The 27,299-nt window shown below is 36.3% G+C and overlaps 1 long non-coding RNA gene across 1 annotated transcript in view; it reads right to left on the bottom strand.

Moving 5' to 3' along the window:
- Positions 1 to 12,709: 12,709 nt before the first annotated feature.
- LOC138704333 (uncharacterized) overlaps positions 12,710 to 27,299 on the bottom strand; it is a 141,294-nt gene continuing 126,704 nt past the window's right edge. The window contains exons 2-3 of the long non-coding RNA XR_011333321.1: positions 21,309 to 21,536; positions 12,710 to 12,931 (exon numbers count right to left, since the gene is read on the bottom strand). This is a non-coding gene — a long non-coding RNA (uncharacterized lncRNA). The remainder of the gene's footprint in view (positions 12,932 to 21,308; positions 21,537 to 27,299) is intronic.

The raw sequence follows: 27,299 nt of genomic DNA, 5'->3' as shown, positions 1-27,299 counted from the left end.
GAAAAAAAAAAATTGTACCATCAGGACGATATTGTATTGCCCTCGGATCAGTTACAGTGGGTTCATTAATTCCTCTTCCTGGGCGAATTGAATCATAAATCCAAAATCTTTTGTCAGCATAATTTATGAAGAAAGAATAATCTAAATGCTTAACATAGTAAGGTGTGGGTTTCTTTCTTGCTTCTCTTGTTATTGAAACATTTTAACTTGCATTCAATTGCACTGTGAACTGAGTCACACTCCATCTGAGTGCGACCCTTCTCTAGATATTTTTGGGTAATCAACACAGAAATTGCTAGACCAAGGAGGGCAGTAAACATGACTGCATTTCTATTTTGGTATGTACATCCATCAGAGTACAAAATTACTGGCAGAGGATTTTCTTTTATGCAGTCAGTCAATGCATCTATGACACAACTGGCGAAAACCAATGCCACCAGTTCTGCCTGCGTTTCGTCGAACCAGTAACATACGACATCATGATTTTTCAAGTTGTAAATTGTAAAGTTATGCACACATAACTTAGTCTTATAATACACAGAACTTGCCTGTATGTATGGAACTATTTTGACTGCCAGGAGATCCATGGTGAATACATTGCCCAGTTCCATTTCAACATCCTCTTTATCCTTTTTTTTTTCTTTTCGAGGTTCCTTCTTCTTTCCATCATGGTGCAGCCATACAGCTTCACTTTTTTTCCCGGTTTTGTAACTACAACAGATGTCATATTGATCTTTCTTCGGGCTATAAATGCTTATGTTACTTTCCTGGAAAAGCAGATTGAAATATCTTTGCTCAGAGGGTCAGTATTTCCATGTGCACATCTCTGTTTATACAAATCATGTACTGAATTTTGGAATGAACTGTAGGGTCTAAATAAAGTTTGCTTGATGACTGTCAGCAATAATGGGAAGGTAGTTTAGGGAGACTGTCAAAAAATGTCCTGAGAAATTGTGTACCTTCTTCCTTTTTGGCATGAGTGTGGAAAACAGTAGAACAAGAGGACATTCCGTGCTCTGACTTTTCTAACCAATACTGATACTCCAATCATTTATTGCAAGAGTATTCAACAACAGTTTCTTGCACACTTGAAACTTTTCATTGCCCATATGGAAATGACTCACTAGTACTCTTTCCAGGACGTTTTGTCGGGATTACATCCACAAGACTGTTCACGTATTGTTTCCTCTGATCCCAGGTCATTTTATTCCAAGATATATAAAAAATCTCTTGTCTTTCACCATTCCCAATTACATTGCATTGTCTGAATTTTGAATTTTGACACATTTTGGAATTACATGATGCCCCTCGTTTCCTTGCGTCCCTGAGTGTGTCATGCGTTACTTTTACAGTTTTCAGCCTTTTATATCCAACGCAGGCTCTCCCTTTCTTGCAGTTTTCACAGAATATTATGTACACTTATTACAATGAAACTCAGTAACTAATAGGTACAAAAGTATTGATGTGTCAGATAAGTGCATACAGCTCGAATTGGCGGGAAAAACTATGCTTTGCGGCACACAGATTGACGTGCGTGTTGAGAAACATTAAATTCAGTCTTTTCCTTCGATGACCCATATCAACTCATCCATATTAAATGAGCATGTATTACATTTCAATTTGTTACTGAAAGAAATGTAAAACTCCTTTAATTCAGTTTGGTTATATTAAACTATTTTCCGCCGTACGCATTACTGTAAGAAAATATCTAATTGGAGGTACACAGCTCGCACACTTTGTCCATAAAATAGCCTACAGCATTATTTTATTCTTCCGTGTTGAAATTTTTCTTTTTCAGTTACGCGGTATTTCCAATAAATGTACCCTAAATGCAGTTAGGCGGTATTGCATGTAGTGTAGTTACGCGGAATTTCAGTAATATTTTCAGGAATTCAGATATGCGGTATTGTTTCAACTCCTTTTTCTCACATTCACATGGTGAAATTACACTTCCCGCGCTATCAAATGGTGCTCGCAGTGTCAGGGATGCCAACGCACCAAAAACAAAAAAATCGTCAAAAATTCATTTACGCGGTATTGTTTCTTCACCGACGATATGTATATTAATTTTTTTTGAGGATATACTGAGTCCGTAAGGGCTACCCCCAATGGGGGGCAGTTCATTATTATTATTATTATTATTATTATTATTATTATTATTATTATTATTATTATTATACCACATAAATTATGCTTAAAATTCCATCAATTATAAGAGGATTTTTATCAGGTATTGTATTTGCTTGTAAACCACGGTTAAATTACATCAATTATAAGATAATTTTTGTTCGGCGTTTTGTATTTACACGTAAACCATGGTTGCTTTTCAGTGGCCGAAGCCGGGAAGGGTACTTGCACGTAGACTTACATTGGCTCATTGTACGCCCTATAAGTACTCCATATGGGAGGATTATCCAAATGCGACAGATGGCCTGGGAAGCATTCGTGAATCCGATGCTGACAACGTCAGACAAATAGTACCTGATAAGCCCCAGAGGTTGGCCCTTAGCCCTTCCCATATCAGCATGTGAAATCCGTACTACCCTTAAGACTTCAGCCCAGCCCAGCTTTAACTATAAAAAGGTAAAGGTAAAGGTATCCCCGTAACATGCCATGGAGGCACTTGGGGGGCATGGAGGTAGAGCCCCATGCTTTCCGTGACCTCGGCACTAGAATGAGGTGGTGTGGTCGGCACCACGCTCTAACCGCCTTTTACCCCCGTACTCAATTTTATAGGAGGCTGAGTGAATCTCGGGGCCGTTCTGAAAGTTTGGCAACGAGAAAAAATCCTGTCACCACCTGGGATCGAACCCCGGACCTTCCAGTCCGTAGCCAGCTGCTCTACCAACTGAGCTTTAACTATTGCAGATGGTAAATGAAACGAGGGGAAGGGGAGAGCGTAAGTGGAATGATAGAGGGAAACGGAAGTACCTCGAGAAAATTCTTCTGCAACGTATGATTTGTGCACCACAAATTTTATTCCGACCTGGTCGAAGGGAGGGGGGGGCGGGGGTTGGAAAACCTGCGCTCTAGTTCTCGAGCTACAGAAGCAGCTAATATCCTGAGAACATACATGTTTAGATTTTGTACCGGCACCGACGCATCATTAACCTGTTCATGTTTTCTGCGTCTGTTCTGAGCAGCTTTTGCATTACTGGCCGCAAGGATAGAAAATAAATTTCGTATGACTGAAAACTTGTCTGAGGTGAACCAGATCTTGCCGCAAGGCGTTCAGAGGAAAGCACCCGGAGTTTCGGTATGAAGCTGATCTCCGTGTCGCACCAGGTCAAGAAGTGTTCAAAAGGCGAACACCTTGGTGATTAGAAATTGACGGAGGACTGCAAGAGCGCGATGACAAATAGAGACTGTACTTCCGAGAAAGATCTTTATTCAACGTTCCTTTAAGCAACATAAGTTGTTAATAAAGGACAAGATTATAGCTATTGCAATTCTTTATCAACGTCCTTTCCTAACTTGACAGACTATTCTGCAGTTCCTAGGGATAAAGTGATAGGCCTATTTCAATTTTTTTTGGTGAAAATGAGATTTTGCGATAGGTCTATGTTATACATCCCGGGCATCTTTATTGTGGCAAAAGATGACATGCCTGTCTCTATTATTTTTATCTATAACCCATTTTGATTATTGCGATTCCTTACTAACTAATGTAAGTTCACTCTTAGCTGAGAGACTACAACGTGTTCATAATGTGTGCATACGATTCATCTGCAATACTCATAAATTTGGCCATATAACACCTTCCCTCCAATTACTTTCATGGGTGCGTCTGAAGGAACGAAGAACAATACATTCACTGTCTCTTCTGTTTAGAATCATGCATACTTCTACTACGAATTATCTGTTATCGCGATTTCAATTTCTTACAACTCTTCGAAACCGTCATGAAGCACTTCTTTATACTCATCTTCCTATACTGTAGAAATACCTCGCCTCTGGAATTCGTTACCTAATGACGTCAGGACTGCCGGACTTTATCACAATTCAAAATTCAATTGGAAAATTTTGTCTTGGTTAATGTTTTTTTAGGTATTGCTAGAAGTATTGATTTGTGTTTTTTTTTTTCTTTTTAAATCTAGATTAAAATTGCAAGTCTCTTGTTTATGTTAGTTAATTAGTTAGGATACAATTAATTATGATACTTAATCACTCATTTAAAGTTTGTGTGACTGCAATCTGTGTATATGTTCGTGTGGGTTTATTTTGTTTATAGTGTTTTTTCTCTCTCTCTTTATTTCTTGTGTAGCTTTACTTTGTATATATTGTACTTTTTTCTGTTTATTTCTATTATTGTATTTGTATTCCTAGTGTTGTGGAAGAGAAGGGCTGATGGCCTTGACTACACCAGAATAAATAAATAGATAAATAAATAGTTAAATAAATAAATAATAAATAAATAAGTAAATAAATAAATAAATAAATAATTATAAAACATTATTACTATAATTATTACGATGTACTGAAGTACATATGATATTTCAGTGCAGATATTCCGCTTCATCATATGATGAAAGATGGGTGGAACGGAGAAAAATTCTCTCCGGCACCGGGATTTGAACCCGGATTTTCAGCTCTACGTGCTGACGCTCTATCCACTAAGCCAGTGAGGGTAGGCCACTATAGGGCACCCAAGAGGTGGAACTTAAATTGAGAGGATTCGATCCGACATAGGGATGAGAATCCGGTGTGGTTTAGTGGATAAAGCATCAGCACGTAGAGCTGAAAACCCGGGTTCAAATCCCAGTGCAGGAGAGAATTTTTCTCCGTTCCACTCATCTTTTATCATATTATTATTACTATAAGTTTAGAATGCCGTTCAAACTTTAAATATTCATACTCGAAAAACTCCAGGAAATTATATATAACATTTTGCCTTGAAGCCACAGTATTCAGACACGGTAAGAAAATAGTAACATATTTGTAATTATTTAACATTACTTTTCAACTACATAGGCTACAAGAAAATTAAAACATCGATTAGTTGAATTATACTACTTACTCAATTCGTATAAAATATTATTTACGGCTCTTTTCAAGCTTTGTTTAGCAGAATTCATGTAAACCGGGCCATTAGGCGTATATTCGTCATTATTCCATGTTTCAACGAGAGATTTCACTGCCTGTTATGAGGACCTCTTGTGAAATGAATAATGTATACTGCCACACATGAATAATAGATGTTGCCAAGCAGAGAGCGACAATCTATATTTTGCGAATGCGAAAGATCACTGAGCACCGATGGCGATTGTGTACCTATATACCAACGCGAATAATGTCTAAGCCAGATAACAACATGGCCTAAGGATTTCGTATAGTCTAATGGCTGATTGCGGAACAGTGACTTCTCGCAAAAAACCCGCAGGAATTAAGGCTGTTGTATAATGCACGGAAATAATATAATGTTGTATCTTGCCCGCTGATGTACGAAACGAACTTATGGTGGGAAATAATAAAATTTCAAATATGTATGGATTTATTATTGTCAGAATTACTTGTACTTGATAAGTGATTCTGACGGTAATAAATCCATACATATTTGAAATTTTATTATTATACTTATCGGACCCAACATGCCTTTGAAAGTGGAAATAATGTTTTAAGTTGAACAAAAAGACCGCATTATCTAATATCACAAACTCATTTCCAATTCAAAACATTCTAATGAACGGTTCCATCTTTTAACTTATATTTGTTGAAGGGGATGACTATAATATAAATTATACATGTAATAGTGAACATTATTGAAAGCAATTTCTAAAATTATAATATCGAACATTTATAACATTGTACAACACCCTTTTTGCCCTCTGCATAAAAATAAGTGATTATGACTCATTTTTGTATGGTTAATTCAAATATGATTTTAGTTTTCTCCATCACGGACCATTTCTTCAGGATTTCAATTTTATTATTTGTTGTTTATTGTTATAGAAAATAGTTGCCATTCATACACAATCGGCAAAATTCCTGTTCTATGGATATTTCTGATCTCTGTGTTCGTCCATTTAGCTTTAGATATCATAACACATCGTTTCAAATGTGTCTTGTGCTGCCATCTGGTGAGGTATCATACATTTTTTATTGAAGAGTATTGATAGAAGATAGTATATTGTAATGATGGTTATGCTACATTGTTTTCTGTTTCTGTTCAATCTGTGACATTCTGTCAGAAACTTCTATGGGAAATGTCTCGAAAATGTATAAATAGCTTCAATATGTTTTGTTACATCTGTGGGGAATATACAGAAAAAATAGAAGGCATAATCTTAATTCTTTAGAAAGACCTATGAATTGTGTTTTGGCTGCAGGGTTGGAGACAAAGATGAGCCTTTTGCACTTCATCTTTGTTGTGGAACTTGTGCAGTTAACTTGCATAGTGCCTATAGGCTTCTCGATCATCAATGTCATTTATGGTACCAATAGTATGGCGTGAACATAAAGATCATGTCGCTGACTATTATTTTCATTTGACAAAAGTGAATGGGTATTCTACAAAATGAAAACATGTTATTCAATACCCAAACCCTTCCCTCAGCCAGTGTCTCGCGATTGTACCTCTTAAGCCAAAACTGATGGAGGTGAAGAAAATGACGACAGTGGAAACGAACCAGCAACCAGAACAGCAAGTGCTCATCCAGAGTATTTCCATAGGACACTCTGTTCACAAAAAGATGTTATGAAACTTTGCGAAATTTGTTTAATTACTCACTTAGTCTATAGGCTAAGTACAAGTGGAACTTGTGTGCAGATCTGGACTATTTCTTGGTATGCAACAAGGTTACACGAAGTAGCCCTACTGCTCTTTCCTATGTGAGTGGGACAGTCGCTACAAGAAAGAACATTATGTTCGTAAAATGTGGCCTATGCGAAACACGTACATCCCAGGTAAATTGAGTGTGTCATATAAGCTATTATTAAATCCTGAAGATGTAGGCTATATCAACCACCCCTGCATATTAAATGGTGTTAATGAAGATATTTGTGAAAGTACAGGATAGAAAAGGAGGAGCTTTTGCATACTTAAGAACAAAGTTTTCCAAAATCAACGAGGCAAGAATTTAATATGAAGTTTTTATTGACCCCCAAGTACTATAGCATATGTAAGATATAGGTTTCCTTAACTCGTTCGATGATACTCAAAAAGATGCACGGAATGTCTTCAAGTCAGTGTGTGAAAACTTTTTAGGAAATCACAAAGATGAAGACATAAAGAGATTGCGAATAACATAATAAGATGCGTTCAATATATGAAGTGTCATATATCACCAAAATTACGAGTAGGCCTACATATCCTTGATTTCTATCTAGACTTTTTCCCTCACAACTTGGGGGAAACAAGTGATGAACATGGTGAACATTTCCACCAGGCTATTTTAATAATGAAAATGTGGTTTGTGCCATGGTGAAACTGCAGTATGTTGGCAGAATATTGTTGGCCCTTAGTTGGGGACACTTCTGAAAGTGAATACAAAACAAAATATGAAAAATGTTATTCTAAATGTCTCCTTGGGTCAAATATCTCTTTTCATGGTTTGAAAACTATGTGTTTTCCTTAATTAATAAAATATAACCTCTGGTTTGTGAAAATTATATGTGTTAGGGGACTTTTATTTTCAGATCCTTATTCACCATAACCCTGGCAACTGAAATCACAATTTATTCAGAGGGCAGAAAAAATGTTTAGATTTGTTCTATAGTGAATCATTGTCAAACTAAGCACTTATAATAGTGAAAACATTGATACTGAACATTAAAACATTTCCAATATTAATATCTCAAGAAAATTTACATTAAATTCCTCAGCGACTGTTAAGGATTTTGATAATTTTATAAGTGTAATGAAAAAAAAAAAATGTCGCAGGAGTTACGTAAAGGAGGACGAGTGAAGGAGGCGGAAAGTATGGGGAGAGAGACGAGTTAGGATAGCAAACCACAGTACAAGGACACGAGTGAATGAAGTGCAAACAACGATGGATGAAAATTAGTGGTCAATGAACATGTGGAAGTAGCAGATATTATAACTCACATATTTTTATATGGTAAATGAATGACTAGTGATAAGTATTATTAGCAAGCAAAGAGAGACAGATGCTATAAAAATATAGAGGAGGTAACGAATAGGATAGCAAAACAGAATAAAGAAAACAAGTGAGATATAGAAGTGAAAGACATGAATGAGTGAAATTAGGGAACAGTGAATTAACGTAAGAAATACTGTATATCTAACAATGAACCTGTTTTTACAGGAATAAAACAGTGATTAGTGATTAGTTGTAAGCAAAATGAAATCGAGGTAAGTAAACTGGTAAAAAAAGATGAAGAAAGGTGAAGTGAAAGTGACAATTTTGAATAGGTTAAATTAAGTCATTAGGTTTGTAATAAGTTGTGAGTAGAAGAAATTTGTTGGAGGTGGATATAAGAGGTTTAAAAAAATAGTGAAGAGAAAAACGAAATTGTTACAGTGCAACGTAATGACTAGGGATATGAATTATAGGGGAAGATAGTATGAGACTAGTTGGAAAGGAAAGAAGAAGTAGAGTAATGAATACGCAGTATAGTAAAGTAAATGGATTAATATTATTAAATGATAATGAAATATAGAACTGGAAAATAAATATTACTTAGGAGAGAAATAGAGGACTAAGTGAATAGAGAAGAACAATTGATGATGACCATTATTATATACTGTATAATATATATATTATAGTAAAACAGAGAGAAATAGCGAGTTCATGATTGGTGTAAAGCAGTGACTAGGTATAAAAACTAAGTATATGCCAAGGGGAGGAGGGTAGACATGAATGTGACATCAGGGTAATAAGAGGGGATAAAATAGTAGGTATAAAATTTAAGGTGTAATAGAACATTCCGCAAGAAAGCGTGTATGTAATAAATGTGATTGTGGCACCGAAAGCAAAATTGTGAGGTCCACATTACACGAACGTAATTGCTAACATGAAATATAAAATACATTTAAATTCCATCTTTAGTTTGTTATAACAACATATTTAAAATTTGATAAATTGTATTAGAAATGGTTAAATATCTGCTTAGTATGAAAATGATTATAAATGTTCAATATTATGGATTAGATATTGCTTAACATAAATATTTGTCACTGTTATATTAATGTTCAGTATGGAAATGTAACTACATGAATCTGGTGATGCCGGAAAGGCGAAAACGTTCATCCAAATAAAACATGAAAATAGAAATGTATGAATAATTTACAGTCAACCTCTTCAATAAAGAAAAGTTAAAAAAACGGAACCATCAATTAGAATATTTTGAATCATAATAACGTATTGGAACCAAAATGTAATTTAAGATCATTTCCAAATGTTGTATTATCATCATCATCATCGTCATCATCATCATCATCATCATCGACGGAAGGATTAGACCTATTGGCCTGTTCCGTCTCAGAATTGTTCATGCCTTCTTTTCAGAGGGCGACTCACTTTCCTTCTTCCTGTAGGGCAACTGTCATCAGCACAGTGCTCCCTCGGGCTAGCGTCTCTTACCCGCGGATAAGACATTGCACTAGTGTGCATCCGTGGCTGCTGGCGGGTATGCTTCTTCCCCCTCTCTTCTGCACGACGCGGTGCATATTCAGATACACTTCTTACCCATTACCCATTTCAGCGAGTGCTGATGACCACTGCTGTAGGGTTATAATGGAGCACAGTTTTCGTTTATCTATTTTTCTGCATACATTGTACATGGTCTCTCCAATTTATTTTGTATCTTTCTATGATAAATGTAGTCTAATTGATTCTAGTTTCAATTATTGTCTGATAGCAACATTTTCCTTATGGTCCCACAGTGAGTGTCCAACCATAAATCGGAGAAATCTAATTTCGGATGACTCAATTTGTCGTAATTGGTCTGATGTTAACGTCCAGTTTTCACATCCATACAATAACAAGGGTAATGCAATGACCTTATATAGTTTGGCTTAAGTATCTCTCCGTACATGATGTTTCAATGTTCGCTGGATTTTCCCGCAAAACTGTCTGAACATGTTCAGTTTCTTCTCTACATCCTGCGATTTCGTGAATGTAATATGGTATCCAAGTATTTAAATTCACTTATCTGATCAATAATTGTGCCGTTAGTTACAATTTTAGCCCTTAAGGTTCTAGTCCTCGAAATGCCGTTACTTTTGTTTTATTTGTTGAATTTGTCAAACCATATGACGTAGTAACAACCTGGTTTAGTCTATGCACTGCTTTCTGTACCTCATTTTCAGATTTTCCTATGATGATCTGATTATCAGCAAAGGTAATGTTGTAAAATTAATTTTATCAGTACCAAAATTATTGTTTAATGTCATCAGCCAATTTTTAATAACCTCGTCAATGTATATATTAAAAATTAAAAATTGTAGGTGAAAAAGGACATCCTTGTCTTACTCCTTGATTCATCTCGGGGAAAACTTGATATAAGTCCAAAATTAGCGATTTTCTCTTTTATATGTCATATAATAGCTCAGGTAATATAGATTTGTGTAATTTAACTTTACAGAATAAAATCTCATTAGTCCAAAAAAAATATTGAAGAATGACAACCCAAAGACAACAAAATATAATGGGTCTCGGGGAAAACTTGATATAAGTCCAAAATTAGCGATTTTCTGTTTTATATGTCATATAATAGCTCAGGTAATTTAGATTTGTGTAATTTAACTTTACAGAATAAAATGTCATTAGTCCAAAAAAATATTGAAGAATGACAACCCAAAGACAACAAAATATAATGGGTCTTGAAACTTTTAACGTGCTCTCCTGTAAAAATAGTAACACCTGACTTATCAGGTTTTTCCTCTGTACTCTTCATTTGTAATGCTTCGAATTGTTATTTCGTTGTTCTCTGTTCTTATACAATGATTGAACTGAAATAATTAAATGTACTGATATTTATATTTTTTCTAGAACTGTGTTCCTGTAATAAATGTACCTTGAAGGTTTTAAATTTTATGAATGTTTGTTGGTTACAGGCCTTGATTTTCCTAATATACAAGAAAGGTGATAAATCCCAGTGCGAGAATTATAGAGGAATAATTAGTTTCCTAAATACCTGTACAAATTATATTGCTGAAGTACACATGTAAAATTTATAAGTCTCTGTATAAGTTGCTCTGATGCATATTTCATTAGTTACATATTTATATTATCAGAATCGGATTCAGTTTTTGATTATGAAACTATTCCCACATAGCCTACACATATATAATATGTTATGTTAGCTATTGTTTTTATTTAATTTTTCTTGATATTCGTTTCAAACTTACACTATTTCCCTCTAGCTTTTTTCTTATTTGTTTCTTTCATTGTTCTTCTGTCTGTCTACTTGCCTGTCTGCCGGCCTTTTATTTAATCTTTTCTTTCGTTGGTTGTTTATTTCTTTCGTTCGATCTATCCTCCTCCTCTTTGCTTCCAGATTATTGCCGTACCTACCTTCCTTTCTCTTTCTTTCAGTCTTTATTTCTCCATTATTAAGTTGTTATTTATGTTATTACCTCTCTTTTCATTTCCTTTCTCTTTATTTTCTTTCATCTTCCTCTCTTTCCTTCTTTCTTCCTTTTACTTTCTTTTCTTTGTTTCTGTTGCTTTCTTCTTTATTTTTTTTCTTGTTACTTTTACTTTCCTTTATATTTTAGTCACAATATTCTTTATCCATCTCCTTCTATTCTCTTTTGGCATTTTTGTTATTTGTGTCACTTTTCTTCTTTTCCTCTTCCTCTCCTCGCATATGCTCCACTCTTAGTTCCATTCTCACGCGACATACTGTACGTAGACATTGGATTCGAGTCGCCAGTGCGGCATCGTTATGCAGCTGCTTCGTTAAGGCGAGACTCGGAAAATGAAATGCAAATAGGCTACCTTGCGAGTAAACAAACATGCTACCTGCCCGTTATTTTCTTGTGACACAAGTGGAACGTATACGTATTTAATGTAGAAAAGGACCACATCGCACATAAACATGCTTGGGACAGTTCCATTTACTCTTTCAGGGACGTCCTCGATGCACGAGTGCTTACTGCAGTATTTCCGTCGTTGAAATCATTCCTAGAGAGATGCAAATGGCTAAAAAATCTTATTGTTAGAATCGCTAATCGCGGTAATAAGATAGAATAAAGAGATCCAATTAAAAGATTTAGATACAGTTAATTGTCATAGAATTTTCATGGGCTCAAACCCTTCTTAAAGCGATTTCGAGGTTTGAAATTGAAAGCCTTGGGACAGTAATATGCCACGCCAAAATCTTACTGTTCTGAAAATTAGAATTGAAGATTTCTACAAGTGAATCGGGGGGAGATGAGTATCGGGGGAAGACGCTTATTTCTTTGTAGTTTCACATTCCTCCAAGGGAGAACGCCACGCGCATGTCTTCATGATAACTGAGACAGTTGAATGTCTGTAGAGTGGAAGCTAACTCATTTTGCCACGAGTTCTTGTTGTGAGAAGAAGAAGAGCAAGATAAAGCTCATTTTTCTGCTATAAAATAATTTCAAAGGTATGTTAAAATTTTAATACATCCTTGAATTCGTAATAACTGTCAAACCTTTGTAATGAATATTGCAGTAAAGGTTCTAAAGTTTGTATTGTTAACAACCAACGACCTTGTTTCGCCATATTAGGTTACGTCACAGCACTAGGCATCTTACCCCGATACTTGGGGAAGATGATCACTTTTTTTTCGGGGTAACATGACAACTTGTTGCAAGAGTTTTATTTTTTGTTTTATTGCAGGGAATGTGTAGCCTAAACATTACGTAAGATGCTCTGATAGAAGTCAGTGGATTGAGGACAGTCTTCAACTTGCGATGGAACATGTTGTAACAGAGGGTATGAACTGTTTTAGAGCATTGCAAGTATACGGGATTCCTTACCGTACCCTTAAACGCCACCTGAAAAAGAATGATGACAAAAAATGTACTGGATTGAATTCATTGTGTGCAAGAAGTGATTTCACGAGCCTTCCACACGGCAATAAAATATGTGCAATGATTGTGTTGCTAAGTATTGATAAACGAGTGAAAAAGTGTCATGAGCTTTAGATTAAGTCAATTTTGTTATATACATGTATCAAATCAAATTCAGGTAAAATACATAGGCCTATATCAGTAAATGTGTTAATTGCATTTGCCATCTTACCCGACTATTGGGGAAAGATGCCTACAGTGCAGGCAAGAAGAATACCTATATCTATAAACAAGATAATTAATGTTTTCTGTTTTGTACCAAAGACATAGTTTCAAAATACCTTCCAGACTTTGATATTTCAATATGAAATTCAAAACTAAATGAATAGTATCTTAAATTTTTAATCAAAGAAAAAGTAAGGCATCTTCCCCCGATCCACTCTAAATCACAAAGACTAAATATAACGTACTCTGCAGAACCTCAAATCTGCTGTGTGGGTAGTCAGTAGTCATGATTGATACTGTCAGTTTCATTACGACTGAAAAATGAAAATGATGTCTGTTCTTGATTTGGCACATTAATGCTCACATAACTCATTTAGCTCCAAATGTATAGAACGTCTCAATTGGGTACAGTATTTTATTTTATATTAAAGTGATTCCTCAAGATGAATTAAAGACCTGAACTGACAAACATCCCAAGTTCATTGAAGTAAATTGTTCAGGAAAGTAAGAAATCCACATCAGCTTCTAGTATAAGATTATTGATATAAATACAATATTTGTAGGATTCGAAAACACGTAGCTTAGAATCGGACTTGGGATAAGTTATTCTTTTTCCACTATGGTAGCTTATGTAAACACAACATACGTCCGGTTAAAAATCAAATTCGGTATATTGTGGACTTCGTATGTTAGTCAATTTAGATTTTCAATTATTTTTATGTGTTATATGTAATTCTCCAAAACATATAATAAATAGTGGCATAGGAAAATATTGTATGTCGATAATCGAAGTGACCACTTCTCTTTGCTGGCACTACCTTTACGGACAGGTTAGGCAACCATTGGTACTGCACACTGTGCTAACTTCATTCACATTACGACGTCAGTGTGCTCTCCAGGATGACATGGTTACTATATGGCGCTGCAAGAAGCACGTGAGAAGAAGGTTCTGTCATAACAGACTGTTGCCATGGGATTGAAAGTCTTGTCGTGCGCCGTCCTCCGTTGACGTCCCTCTGCTGACAAACTGTTGGCCCAAGTGTAGAGAGGGGAAACGGGAGTGACGTGACAAGGGGATGATGAAATTTGTGGTGGGGGTTTATAAGATGATGTAGGAAGAAAATACGTTGATACAAATATAGTTGTTTATTTGAAATAAACAGTGTCCTTCTCCTGTTCGTGGGCAGGGGAAACGGGAGTGTCTGAGAAATCTAGAATATTGCCGTTTTTGGCCCTGTGACTCTGGCTGAAGCTAACTTGAAAGCGTGCCGTTGCCATGACTGAGAATATTGGAGAGGAGTAACGGGAGTGCCTGGGGAGAAATGAAGACAAGACGAGGGAGAGAGAGGGCTGGTATGAAGTGATCGGGCTAGCAACGTAGAAAAGAGGAGAGAGGAGAAACGGGAGTGCCTGGGGAAAACTGAAGAGAGAGTTTGCTCCAAAGGGGGTGCGAATACGGTGGGTAGGAAAACTGAATGACGGGAAGCAAGGGTGGGGGGAAGTTCTCACCCGTTGAAGCTCTGCAAACGGCACGCGATTCGACGACCGACGAGAGGTGGAGGGGTTACTCTCTGCTAACGAGCTCCGCTGACAAATGTCCGGCGATGGGCGTCCACAGAGAGGGAAGTCAAGGATAGAAAACACACTGTTTTCTAAAAGGGTTCGAACGCGTGAAATCAAGACAAGGTGATAAACGGGGGGGGGGAGAGGTAGTCAAGAAGAGCTATACTAGGATAGCTTGGTTAGAGAGATTGGAACGGGGAAGCGGAGACAGAGCCGGCAATGCGTTTCTGTTCCGGGGGTAAGTGTCGGCCGTGAAAACCCGGTCCGACGAAGTACAGCACGCTGGATCAGAGAAAGAAATGTTGTCGGTGGCAGAGGGAGCATGGTAGTTGCCCCCATAGCCGGCAACGAATGACCCTATGGCAATTGGATCCGCCTTATATACGAGTACACACTCGGGCTTCGCACCATTTCTCCCCCTCTTTGGCGTGGGTGTGAGCGTTATGACGCTGTGACGTCAGAACGCCCGCGAAAACTTTGTGTCTTATAGCAAGACACGCGCTTTCTTGCCCATTTGGTCATCAGCCTACTAGGCGCCGGGCTCTCAACCATTTCTGCACTACAGCACAGGGGTGCGTGCATCCGGCTTTAACATGAGGGGGAGATGGTTGCTAGGAACCTGCGTTGACGTGTTTCAAGTATCTTGAAAATACGAGACCTAAAGAATTCGCACGGGCACGAAAGAAATGACATACGCACAACAGTCTTTGGAAAAGGAAGAGAATCCAGCGGACAGAGACAGGGCGCTAAAAGACCCATTGCTGCTAGTGATGATGTCCACGTGATCACAGTGATTAATCTGAGTGGAGGATGGAACTGATATTCCTCGAAGATCCACCGCATTCACCAGACATATGCCTAGGATTTGTCCCTGAAATTAAACAACCTCTGTGAGGCATTCTCTCTCAAAGAAATCTTAAAGACTTTAGAACGGTCGTCTTCAACATCTTTAACGTGATAGGAAACTACTTTTGAAATTTTTTCATATTGACATCTTCGTAAATAAATTTAACTTGCAAAAATTATAGTTTCAACATTAGTTTTCGAATTCTCTAGTGTTATTAAAATTATTTGGTTTGAGACTTTAGACATAATTGTGCGTATTTGATTTTTCAATTTTGAACAACCAGACTTCTTAATCCTGACAGAAACACGACCGTTGAATCTGATACTGTAGGCGATGAAAATAATGTCTGGACTACTGCTTACAGATAAAATATATAGTAATTCAAATTTATAGAAAAATATTTATCTGGAGCGTATAGTTGCGTTGCTGTTAAGACGTTGAGCTGTAAGACAGAAAGTCGCGGGTTCGATTGCCGACGGGGTAATGGATTTTCTCCATTGATGTAATCCTTCCTGCCGCACTATGGCATTATGATGTACTCAGCCTCTATTAGTCTATTAGAAATTAGTACCAGGATGCTTCGTTGGGGATAAAGGCGGCGAACACGTAGGAATAACATTTCTATAGCTACTCAGTGCCGATTGTTTCGTGAGGTGATAGCCTTAACATCCCGCCAGTCTAAAGTGTTTCGGGACCTGCAATGGAACAGCTGTGAAATTTGATTTAATAACGGTAGAGACACATCACCGTAAAAAACAGCTTGTTACGAAACCTTCAAATAAGCCTCGGAATGGGACTGAATCTCTGGCACGACCACAGCAAAGGATTAAGGGTTATATTACCGGTTGTTCTTTATGGTTGTAAAACTTGGACTCTCACTTTGAGAGAGGAACATAGGTTAAGGGTGTTTGATAATAAGGTGCTTAGGAAAATATGTGGGTTTAATTGAACAAAGTTTTCTTAAAGTTCGTCATAAACTTATCTTATATAATGGTGTGATATTTTATTTTATTTCATTTTACTAGATGAATGTTTTGTAAACCATCTTCAGATCATGTTACCTCTATTTAACTGTTATACTGATGTGCAATGGGTTACATTAACCATATTGTATTAAAATATAAAGTATAAAATGCAAAATATCATAAAACGTTAATGAATGTACATGTTTAAAAATGCTGACATATTAAATTAAAATACTCTGAAGTGAAGATTCTTTTGCAAAGTATACAGTCCTTTCATATATAAAACAGTTATTTTCTTATGACCGTTTCTACATAATAAGTATCATGAAAACTGCATTTACAAATTAATTATTTCATAATTGTGAATCGTTGAAATCCGAAAAAAAAAATATTTGGGGCTAAGAGGGATGAAGTTATAGGAGAATGGAGAAAGTTACACAACACAGAACTGCACGCATTGTATTCTTCACCTGACATTATTAGGAACATTAAATCCAGACTTTTGAGATGGGCAGGGCATGTAGCACGTGTGGGCGAATCCAGAAATGCATATAAAGTGTTAGTTGGGAGGCCGGAGGGAAAAAGACCTTTGGGGAGGCCGAGACGTAGATGGGAGTATAATACTGGAATGGATTTGAGGGAGGCTGGATATGATGATAGAGACTGGATTAATCTTGCTCAGGATAGGGACCAATGGCGGGCTTATGTGAGGGCAGCAATGAACCTCCGGGTTCCTTAAAAGCCACTAAGTAAGTAAGAGACACATTATTAATCACACTGATTACAAATATTAGGAATAAAGCAAGCGTATGCACATTATAGGTCCACTACCCGTATAAATAACTAGTTGTTGCAAATAACAATGTCGTTATCAGCGAATAAAAACGCCATAAGGACTTTTGCGTTTTATAACAAATGGCCAATTCCAGTCCCTTGCTTAGCTTGGTTTCCGAAGGCCGGACACGGGAGGATCCATGCACTAATGCACTTTTGGCTCATTGTGCGTCCCATACATTGAATATTGTCCAAGCTCCGAAGGTGATTTGAGCGGTATTTTGTGAATCCGATACTGATAGTTGGACCATCCTGCCTCAGCCCTGCCTGAGCCATGCCCCGTCCGCAGACGAATGCCTGATAAGCCAGACGTCCTGAAGCCCCAAACAGTTCCTGTATCAGCGTCGGAATCCCGTAATGAAATGAGTGAAGGTGTTGGGGAAATAAAAGAGAGAAACAGGAGTATGCCGATAAAAATCTTTGCGACGTTTGATTTTTCCATCATAAATTCCCTAACGACCTGACCGTGTATTGAACCCGGTCCGGCAGAATACAAGAACAGGGTGCTAGCGCTGAACCATAGGCATGGTCACGTCCAATCTGAGAGACTTAAGAATTTAGAGTAGTAGCGAGCACCACCACCATTACACAAAACATTTCATATGTTGTAAAAATGCGTTCGCTGTAAAAAATAATGTAAACTTTAGTACTAACGCAAGCTGTAATTAAAAAAAAAACTTGTGATATTACTGTAGTTCTTGTGGTAGTGTTACAAATTTTGAGGAGAGTCCACATCGCATTGCCGTCTTGTGAAATGTGTTACAATCAGGGATGCTATGGTAAGTTGAATAAGTTTCAGACTAACTTTTACGATGAAGTAGGGCCTACATGGAGCTACAAGTGTCATCCAAACAGACTTTACTCAGTTAAAACTACAGAAATATATCCTATGAAATAACATCTACAGTTGAGAAAATCTTGATCAAATCTTTTTATATGATTTAATAAAAAAATATCTAATAAATATTAAATTTAGCTTGTTTAAAATATTTACACAAAAGTTAAATTCATAAGAGCCTCAAAGAACCTTACGTTGTTCATTATCTTTAACCTGAGACTTTATGATTCTTATGTCATCAGCCGTCTGATGTTCTAGCTCCCGCTGTATTGTATTGCATTTATTAACATTCCATGGTATTCATACATTGCTTCACAGCTAGAATATGGAACAAGTAAAAAAACTTAATACTATTATAAAGTCTTAATTTATAGTCACAGACTAGATGATTATATACAGACGAGATTTACAGTATAGTCTACTAGTACAACACAACGTTTTAGTGTCAATTTCATTAAACGTTATTGAATGTCATGATTTCACCTACAGAATAGAAGGCGTGAGAAATTAGGCACTTCTTTAATTTGGCACTAAATAATCTTATGTTCTGAGTTTCATTTTTTATATCGATAGCGAGGCTATTAAAAATTTTTACTGCCATATAACGCACTCCTTTTTTGATAGCATGATAGACTTGCCGATGGAGTATGAAAGTCATTTTTTGACGTTCTATTTGTGCTATGAACTATTGAATTAGTTAAAAAGTTTTCACGATTACATACGAGGAAGATTATTAATGAAAATATATACTGGCACCTAATATTATTCTAATTACTATTTTTTTTTGTAGTAGGAATATCCTGTTATTATCTGTAGAATTTCCCCAGAATATTATTCCAAAACTCATTACCGAGTGAAAGTGTGCAAAGTATATTGTTTTAAGGTATTGATATTTACTATCTTTTGCATAGTTCTAATAGCAAAACATGCTGAATTTAGTTTGGGGGTAATTTCTTTAATATGATTTTTCCAATTTAATACATTATCGATTTTTAAGCCAAGAAATTTGGTTGTTGTTATTTCTAATAGGGATCTATTATTGTGCTAGAAATTTGCGAGGTTGAATTTGGACAGGATTTAAATTGAATTATGTTAGTTTTGTTACAATTTAATACTAATTTGACTGAGAACCAGTCACATATTTTGAAGAGAATTTACATAAGGTTTGGATCCACAAGTAAACTGGTAGCCCTAATAAGTTTATAAATATCAAACTAGACGCATTTTCAACGAACAGACGATTTCTTGATGGTGCCATGATGATGATAACAGAACTAAACCCCTCTCACAGACAGCACTCGTTACTGACTACGTTGCTGTAACCAATTTTACTTTTATTTTAAATTTTTCTTTAACACATTTCACATTGCTGCCAATGACTTCCTTAAAATCTTCACGAACTGTGTAGAATGGTATGTGAAACCGTATAAATTGTTGCTCATTTATTCTCGCGCTCAAGCCATGGTTTGTCAATGTCTATAGGCCAAGTTGAAGGTTCCAACACACGCATTTATTCCAGTATGGCTTTAAACTCAGACGCATTGGCAGCATTACTTTCTGAAACACAATTAGAGGCTGCCGTTGTAAGCAATCTAAAGTTCAGACAGATAGACTCTGGAGAAATTAATTTACATTAATTTTTTTTTTTTACCACAGAACATCGATCCCTTTTAAGTTGAATATTTTCAGCTTCTGTGAAACATTTTCCAGGATACTCTTTCAATCTCTACATAGCACGAATGCTCTTATGAATTAATGTGAAGGCATCAGTGGCGGTAATGGAATTTTTCTGAAGATATTCAGAAATGACTCTGACTTCATTTAAGAAAAGCCATTAATAATGCTAGGTTAAGCATCTACATAAGTTGATTAATAGACTAATAAATCGTATTTATTCCAAACAAACTCTGGTAATAACCAGATAAATATAGTAGGTTACGCAGATGATTTAGTACTTATAGCAGAATCTGAAGATGATTTACAGAGATTATTACATAAATTTGTGGTGACATTTAAATTATACAATATGGTAGTTTCAACAGAGGAAACTAAAACTATGGTTATATTCAAGGAGCCGTTAAGATGTAAGCTGGAAATAGAAGGGACAATTATTGAACAAGTAATGGAGTTTCAGTACTTAGGAGCTAATATATCAAGTGATCGCCAAACGTATAAAGAGGCTAGAGAACAGGTCATGAAAGAAGCTCGAGTATCAGGTTACTTAAGGGATGTAACATGGAAAAATAAGTATTTAAGTATAGAAGGAAAAGTTAAAATATATAAAACAATGGTAAGATCGACATTGACTTATGGAGCCGAAACACGAGCCACCACAAAAAAAAAAATAAATCAGCTATATACAACAGTAGAAATGAATACATTAAGATAGATAATAGGGAAGACGAGAAGAGATAGGGTGAGAAATAAGGAAGTAAGAGACCAGTGTGAAATAATAGACATTAATAAATTTGTGAAAGCAAGAAAAAAGAAATGGAATAAATAATCATGTTACAAGAATGAGGGATGATAGAATAGCAAAAATAGCCCCTAGGAAGTAGAGGTATAGGAAGGCCGCAACAAAGATGGAAAGATGGTCTGCAATCAACATCTAGTGAATCTCCAGGATAAAGCGTGAAGAAAAACAGGTTACGACCTATATAAAAGAAGAAGAAGAAGAAGAAGAAGAAGAAGAAGAAACTCGGCACTATAATTATATTCAGAAATTTCAACTGATTTATTATAAAAGTAACAAGTATACCACATTCGGAAAACAAAAATCAACCTCATTAACACACATTCGAAGGGTTATTAAAATTGCAAACAAAAGCCAAGCTAGCAGTACCGACTAGAACAGAAGTACTTCGGTATGGCTTTCAAAGATACGCGGGAGATTCAAACATGGAATCAGAACTAAAAATTAGCTAAAATAGGTTCCCAACTGCCTACCGTCTTTCCCGAAAGGTTTCCGTCACCACTGCATCTCTGGTTACAATATATTGTACAGTCAATAGCGCAATGTCATCACTGGATACGAGTATTAATTAACATAGGACAAATCTTTTCAATATGACGTCAACAGAAAGCACTCACCGAGGAAAGGTGTTGCTGTTGATATGGTTCTGTACAGCTTCGTTGGCATCCTTGATTGTGATCTGTGGCAGATCCTTCTCGATGTTTAGCGAGGCGTCATTGGGAGGTGTTGTAGCCATAAGCTGCATCTTGGATTTTTGTCAGTATTTACTCCAAAATAAAGGATTAGCTGAATCTGCAGTTGTCGTCATTCTTTCTTGATTCTGTCTTCCAATCGCTCGTTAACACCTGAAATGTAAAAATGAATTATATAGTACTGTTATTATTATTATTATTATTATTATTATTATTATTATTATTATTATTATTATCGTCATGATCATCAATACTATTATGATTATTTAATCCTGACAGTCGCTGGAGATGTGCGCGTGGGACAGGCGAGTCCATTTAGTTACGCCAAGGGGTGTTTGGGTTATTCACTCGCTTGCCTTTACCGACTGCTCGCCCTTATCTCTACTCCGGAACTCTACCCCCTCCTCCGATTACTTCCCCTGTTTCGCGTCGCTGAGCTGTCAGGGCTAAATAATCGGTCTGTAACTTTCTGGACTGTGACCTCTCATAAGATTATGGTCACGATAAAAAAAATGAAATAGCAATATTATAATATATTACAGTATATGGAACGGTGAAAAACGCTGAGAAAGAAGATTAGAAAGAAAACAATAATTCTTAAATTATTTAAGGGTAATATTCATTTCTGTTTAATGTTAACCGATTACAGTTACCAATATTTATTTGAAATGTATAAATATATCCCAATATTGGACACAATTTTTATTTTTAAATATACAGATAGAAGAAAAACAACAAACAACCTCAAAGGGAATAAGAAAAAAATTATCAACAGAAATATAAACGCGCATGGGAGGAAGATTCAAGTGTTGCTTGTGCTCTTCGTGAAGAGAAAAATACTTCAAGATGTCAGATTTGCGCCAAAGAATATATTAGTGGTTTGACGGCAATAAAAAAACAAAGCTAGCTTAAAAAAATATGTTCTTTTTTAATAATGGCGGATACTTGATTGTTGGTCTTCATCACCCATATGAAGCCAGTTGTGTAGATCAACTTGCCGACACAGTCGTTGCTCAGGATGCGCCATAGGAGGCTGGTCTACGCTATACCCGCATTGAGATGAAATGATGATGGAGATTTGTTGGGATGCCAAAGGGGAACGGGAGCTCACGGAGAAAATCCTTGTGTTACCTGGACCACGGCTTGCCCAACACATGTTATAAATCGAGGATAGCCTACACCGGGTATCGAACTCGATTCCACATAATTATAAGTCCAGCGCTTTAGCCACTAGACCATAGATCGCCTTGGTGGCTTATAAAAATATTATTAGTGTGAAAAAACAAAAATCTGTTTTGGATATCTAATATTTCAAGAAAGATAAATAAAAATACAAAATTGAAACAAGTAAGATTAGAGCACCGGTAGCTTCATTTATAGTAGAACACAATATTTCTAAAATGTTAATAGAGATGTTAATTAAGAGCACAACTGTTGAAGAAATGTCCTGTAACGGAATTAAGTACAGTTACATCATGAAAAATGTAACAGAAGTGACAAGTTTTGACATACAAAGTAAAAATTTAGGGAGCTATGCATAGACATTTCGCTAGCCCGCGCTACGAGCGTGCTGACCTGGGCCTGGCTATCGAATGATTACTTGTACAGGATTAATTTCATATCATATCGCTAACACTGGTTTATGAATACGAAAAACGTTAATTTGCTGATCATCCATCTGAAGCCCGCGCTAAGAATGTCTATGAATACGACCCTTAAAGTCGAAGCAATTTTCTGTTATCATTTATGTATCAACAGACATCACTTCTGAAAAAGTTTGACTATTTATTGCTCGTTGCAATGAACATTTCAACATTAGGGATATATATTTGTCTTGATTCTGTAAGTGATGAAACTGCAGTTAATTTGTATAATATAAATACTCAGTTCTTCAATGACCAAAGTATACTAAGACTTCATCAATATAAAAAACACATGTACAGTATTATATCAGGTGGTATGTTACAGTTTCACATCAGTCCATCCCTTAGCCGGGTGACCAACGGATCTTCTTCCACGAGGAGCGTACCGCAGGATTTGTTTCATGTTGCGTATTCTATCCATCCTTATGACACGATTTTCCCAGTTTTTTCTTTAGCTATTTACAAATATTCAAACATTTATATACCGGTAAATAAAGTAATGGGTTGGGTACAGCTTAAGCCTCGTCTCCACTGCTAAACATTTAACAACAACATGTTAAATATAACATGTTGAATTTAACATGTACATGGATTTTTTTATATGAATTCCCTTTTTATTCAGTATGCTCCATTGCAGTAATGCAATACTACACACATTTTTTGCTACACTGTTTTTACATTCTGTCGGAACTTAAAACAAAAACTAATAGTAAACTATTTACAATATTTACAAGGATGTAAAGTCAGCTGACTGAATACAGTTTATGAATTATTTAAAATTATTAATACTAATACTATTTTAACTGGAGTAGTGCTTTCACTATTTACAATATAATACACTGCCGTGAAGTCTATTGACTTAATAAAGGTGGTGAATTGCTTATAATTATTTTAACATAATATCTAACTACCACCACCACCACCACCACCACCACCACCACCACCACCACCACCACCACCACTACTACTACTAATTTTAAGTAGAGTAGTTTTTTCACTATTTACAATATTTACAGTGATGTGAAATCTATTGATTGAACAAAGTTTCTGAATCCCTTATAGTGTTTTAACAATAGTTTCCCATGTGACACTGGCCATCTATCTTGATTTCTATATATTCCCTGCTTCAGAATATCCCTTTGTTTATTCAACTTGACACACGAGTATATTAGGTGATCTACTGCTTGTGCATCTTGAAGGCATGAACACGTTGAGTCGTCTTTGATCCCGAAACGGTGCAGGTATGCCTTGGTTTTTCCATGGCCTGAGATCATGGCGGTTACTTCTGCTGTCAGCGTAATATTTTGTTTCATCCTCTGACGTACAGACGGGAAGAACTTCTTACATATAGCTCCTTTAAGTGAGTTTTTCCAGTCGTTCTCCCATTCGTTGAACCCTTCTTCTTCTATTTCCGTTACAATTGTGGTCTTAGGTTTCCTGTTGTATGCCACTTCAAGACCATCTTCTGTTGCTGCCTCTTTTGCTGTTTTATCCGCGAGTTCATTGCCCTCTATTCCTACATGAGCCTTGACCCATCCGAAGTGGATAATGAAGTTCTGTTCTTTTAGGCTTTTGATGTTTTCACGTATTATCTCGATTATATTATTATGGTTTGAGGAGTTTTTTTAGAAGAGCCAGTGTTACTTGGCTGTCCGTGAATATAGCTATCTTCCTCTGCTCAAGTTCAATCTGCTCACTATTTATGAGCTGTAATGCACTTAATATCGCTAACTGCTCAGCTTGATTGTTGGAGCATGCTTCATGTAATCTTCTCTTTACTTTATGTATTATTGAGCCCTGTTTGTATAACACTGCAGCGGCACCAACCTTTCCTTGATACTTGCTGCCATCCGTGAATATCTCTATAGCATAAGGCGTGCTACGATCGACTTCATCTATTGTGATTCTCTCTGCTGGATGATGCCATAATCTTACTGGAAGAGGTGCGTCGAATTCAACAGTAACACTTTCTATCAAACCATGTGTTGCTTTATATATTTTTGCTACTTCGGCGATTGTTATACAGATTGGTTTGACTCCGGCTAACACGCATGAGGCTTCATAAGATATGGTCCTGTGAGCTTTTGATATTTTTATATTCATGAGTCTTTGTGTCCTCTGCAGTTTCTGGATATTCTTTTGTTTTCTTATAGACTCTTCCCAGACTGGGGCGGCATATGTTAACATAGGTACAATGGCTCCTCTATATATTGCTTTCAATGCATGATATCCAAGTCCCCATTAAAGCTTTGCTACTCTGCTGAGCATATTAATTAGGTGAAGAGACTTTTCTGTTGTTTTTTCTATGTGTTTTACAAAATTGAATTTGTTGTCTAGATAAATGCCTAGATATTTCAGTTCCTCTACTTGTTCAAGTCTTTTATAATTTAGATATATTTTTATCTTTTTGTTGACGATTTTCCTTCTTCTTGATATTAGAAGGACCTTCGACTTACTGTCGTTAAATTCTACTTTATTGTTCTTTGCCCAATTTTCTATTTTCTTTAAGTCTGAGTTCGCATAATTTTCAGCATCAACATTATTACCACCTTTTGTTAACATCATCAGGTCATCTGCAAAAGCCACTATGTATGAGTTCTTCGAGAAGTCCAGGTTCAAGAGCGAGTTATACATAATATTCCAAAGGCCCGGACCGCAACATGATCCCTGCGGGCAACCTTTGCTCACTTCTTTACTAAGTTTTGCCGAATTTGTTTGAAGTATTGCTGTTCTACTTACGAAGTAATTTTGAGTTAGTTTATAAATATTTCTAGGGCACTTCAGTTCTTGCATATTATGAAGGATATTCGGCCACCACGCTGCGTCAAATGCGCCCTTCACATCTAGGCTTACAACCACTACACTGTTACCCTGACTTATATTGTTTTGAATAAATTGTTTCACTGCCATAGCTGCATCAATTGTACTTTTTTGAGGGGTGAAACCGAACTGATGATCGTTCATTAGATTAGAAGAAAATACATGATGAAGAATTCTGTCAATTAGAAGTTTCTCGAGTACCTTTCCACCTATATTTATCAAACTGATGGGCCGGTACTTTGAAGCATCTTGGCTTTGTTCCTTTCCAGGTTTTATTATTGGAATGATTGTGGACTTCTTCCATTGTTTGGGAAAGCACCCTGTTGCTAAACATTTGTTATACAGCATTGTCACTAATAATGGGAACATTGTGAATACTCTCAAATAAATGTCACTAGTAATTCAATCTTTACCTGGTGATTTACTTGGATTAAAATTCTTAAGCACAGTTTGTATTTCCTGCTGGGTGAAGTTTTTATCATCAGACGTCTTCGGAAGTGCCTGAACTTTCCTTCTTATCTCCTTATGGTAGTCATCGTCATCTTTCAGGTTGTCTTCAGGAATGAAGTAATCTAGCATGTATCGTAAGGTACTTTCTATATCTGCAGTGTATGTACCGTCTGGTTTCTGAATTGTTGTCAGGCTAGGTGGAGTTTTCAGTTTACCTGCTGCGATTTTATATACAACATTCCATGGATTCGTTCCCTCGCTAATGGTACAGAATTTCTTCCAAGATTTGAGTTTTTCTTGTTGTAGTTGAGCTTGATACTGTCGTTTCGCTTCCAGGTACTGATTTCTTCTTTCCTGACGTAAATTATTCGTTGTTGTTCTTTGAAATCGTCGTCTCATTGCATTAACTTGTACATGGATATTTCAAGTCTCAATTGACCTAACATGTTGACTGAGTATGTTGAAGTTAAAAACATATCAAGTCAATTCATTTGCTCGTGCAGCATCGGTACAGTTCGGAAAAGTTCGTACAATTTCCATAGAAACAACTAACTTCCGATTTTGTGGCACGTATCTTGATCATTTTTATACTATCATTGATCCTTGGTGTTGGCTGTAAGTTGTTCGAAGTAATGGAGTGGACGAAAGAAAATATGTTAAGAATAGAATTAATGCACTGATTTCAGGCCTTGTTTGTGGGATGTGTCTGCAAAAGAATACAGAGACAAAAATATAAAGAAGACCGACTGTTTTAGAGAACTGAAATTATTATTTAACTGTACTTGAGAATACAATAGAGAGTTTTTGCAATCTCGTCGTAAGCTAAACGTTAATGCTATGGTGACGTCAGTAATAGTCGTATTTGGTGATGTATGTTAACATTCGTAAAACTTCGGAAAGAATAATTATATGATATTACCCGCTCCTTTAACATCTATCATGTTGTAGGTATATGATAGTCAATCAATGGCGCTGTAATTTTTTTAATTGAGATGAAATGGCT

The sequence above is a fragment of the Periplaneta americana genome, chromosome 8, assembly GCF_040183065.1.
Source record: "Periplaneta americana isolate PAMFEO1 chromosome 8, P.americana_PAMFEO1_priV1, whole genome shotgun sequence".
In the NCBI taxonomy this organism is placed as follows: Eukaryota; Metazoa; Arthropoda; class Insecta; order Blattodea; family Blattidae; genus Periplaneta; species Periplaneta americana.
This window is presented reverse-complemented; position numbering and strand designations above follow the sequence as displayed.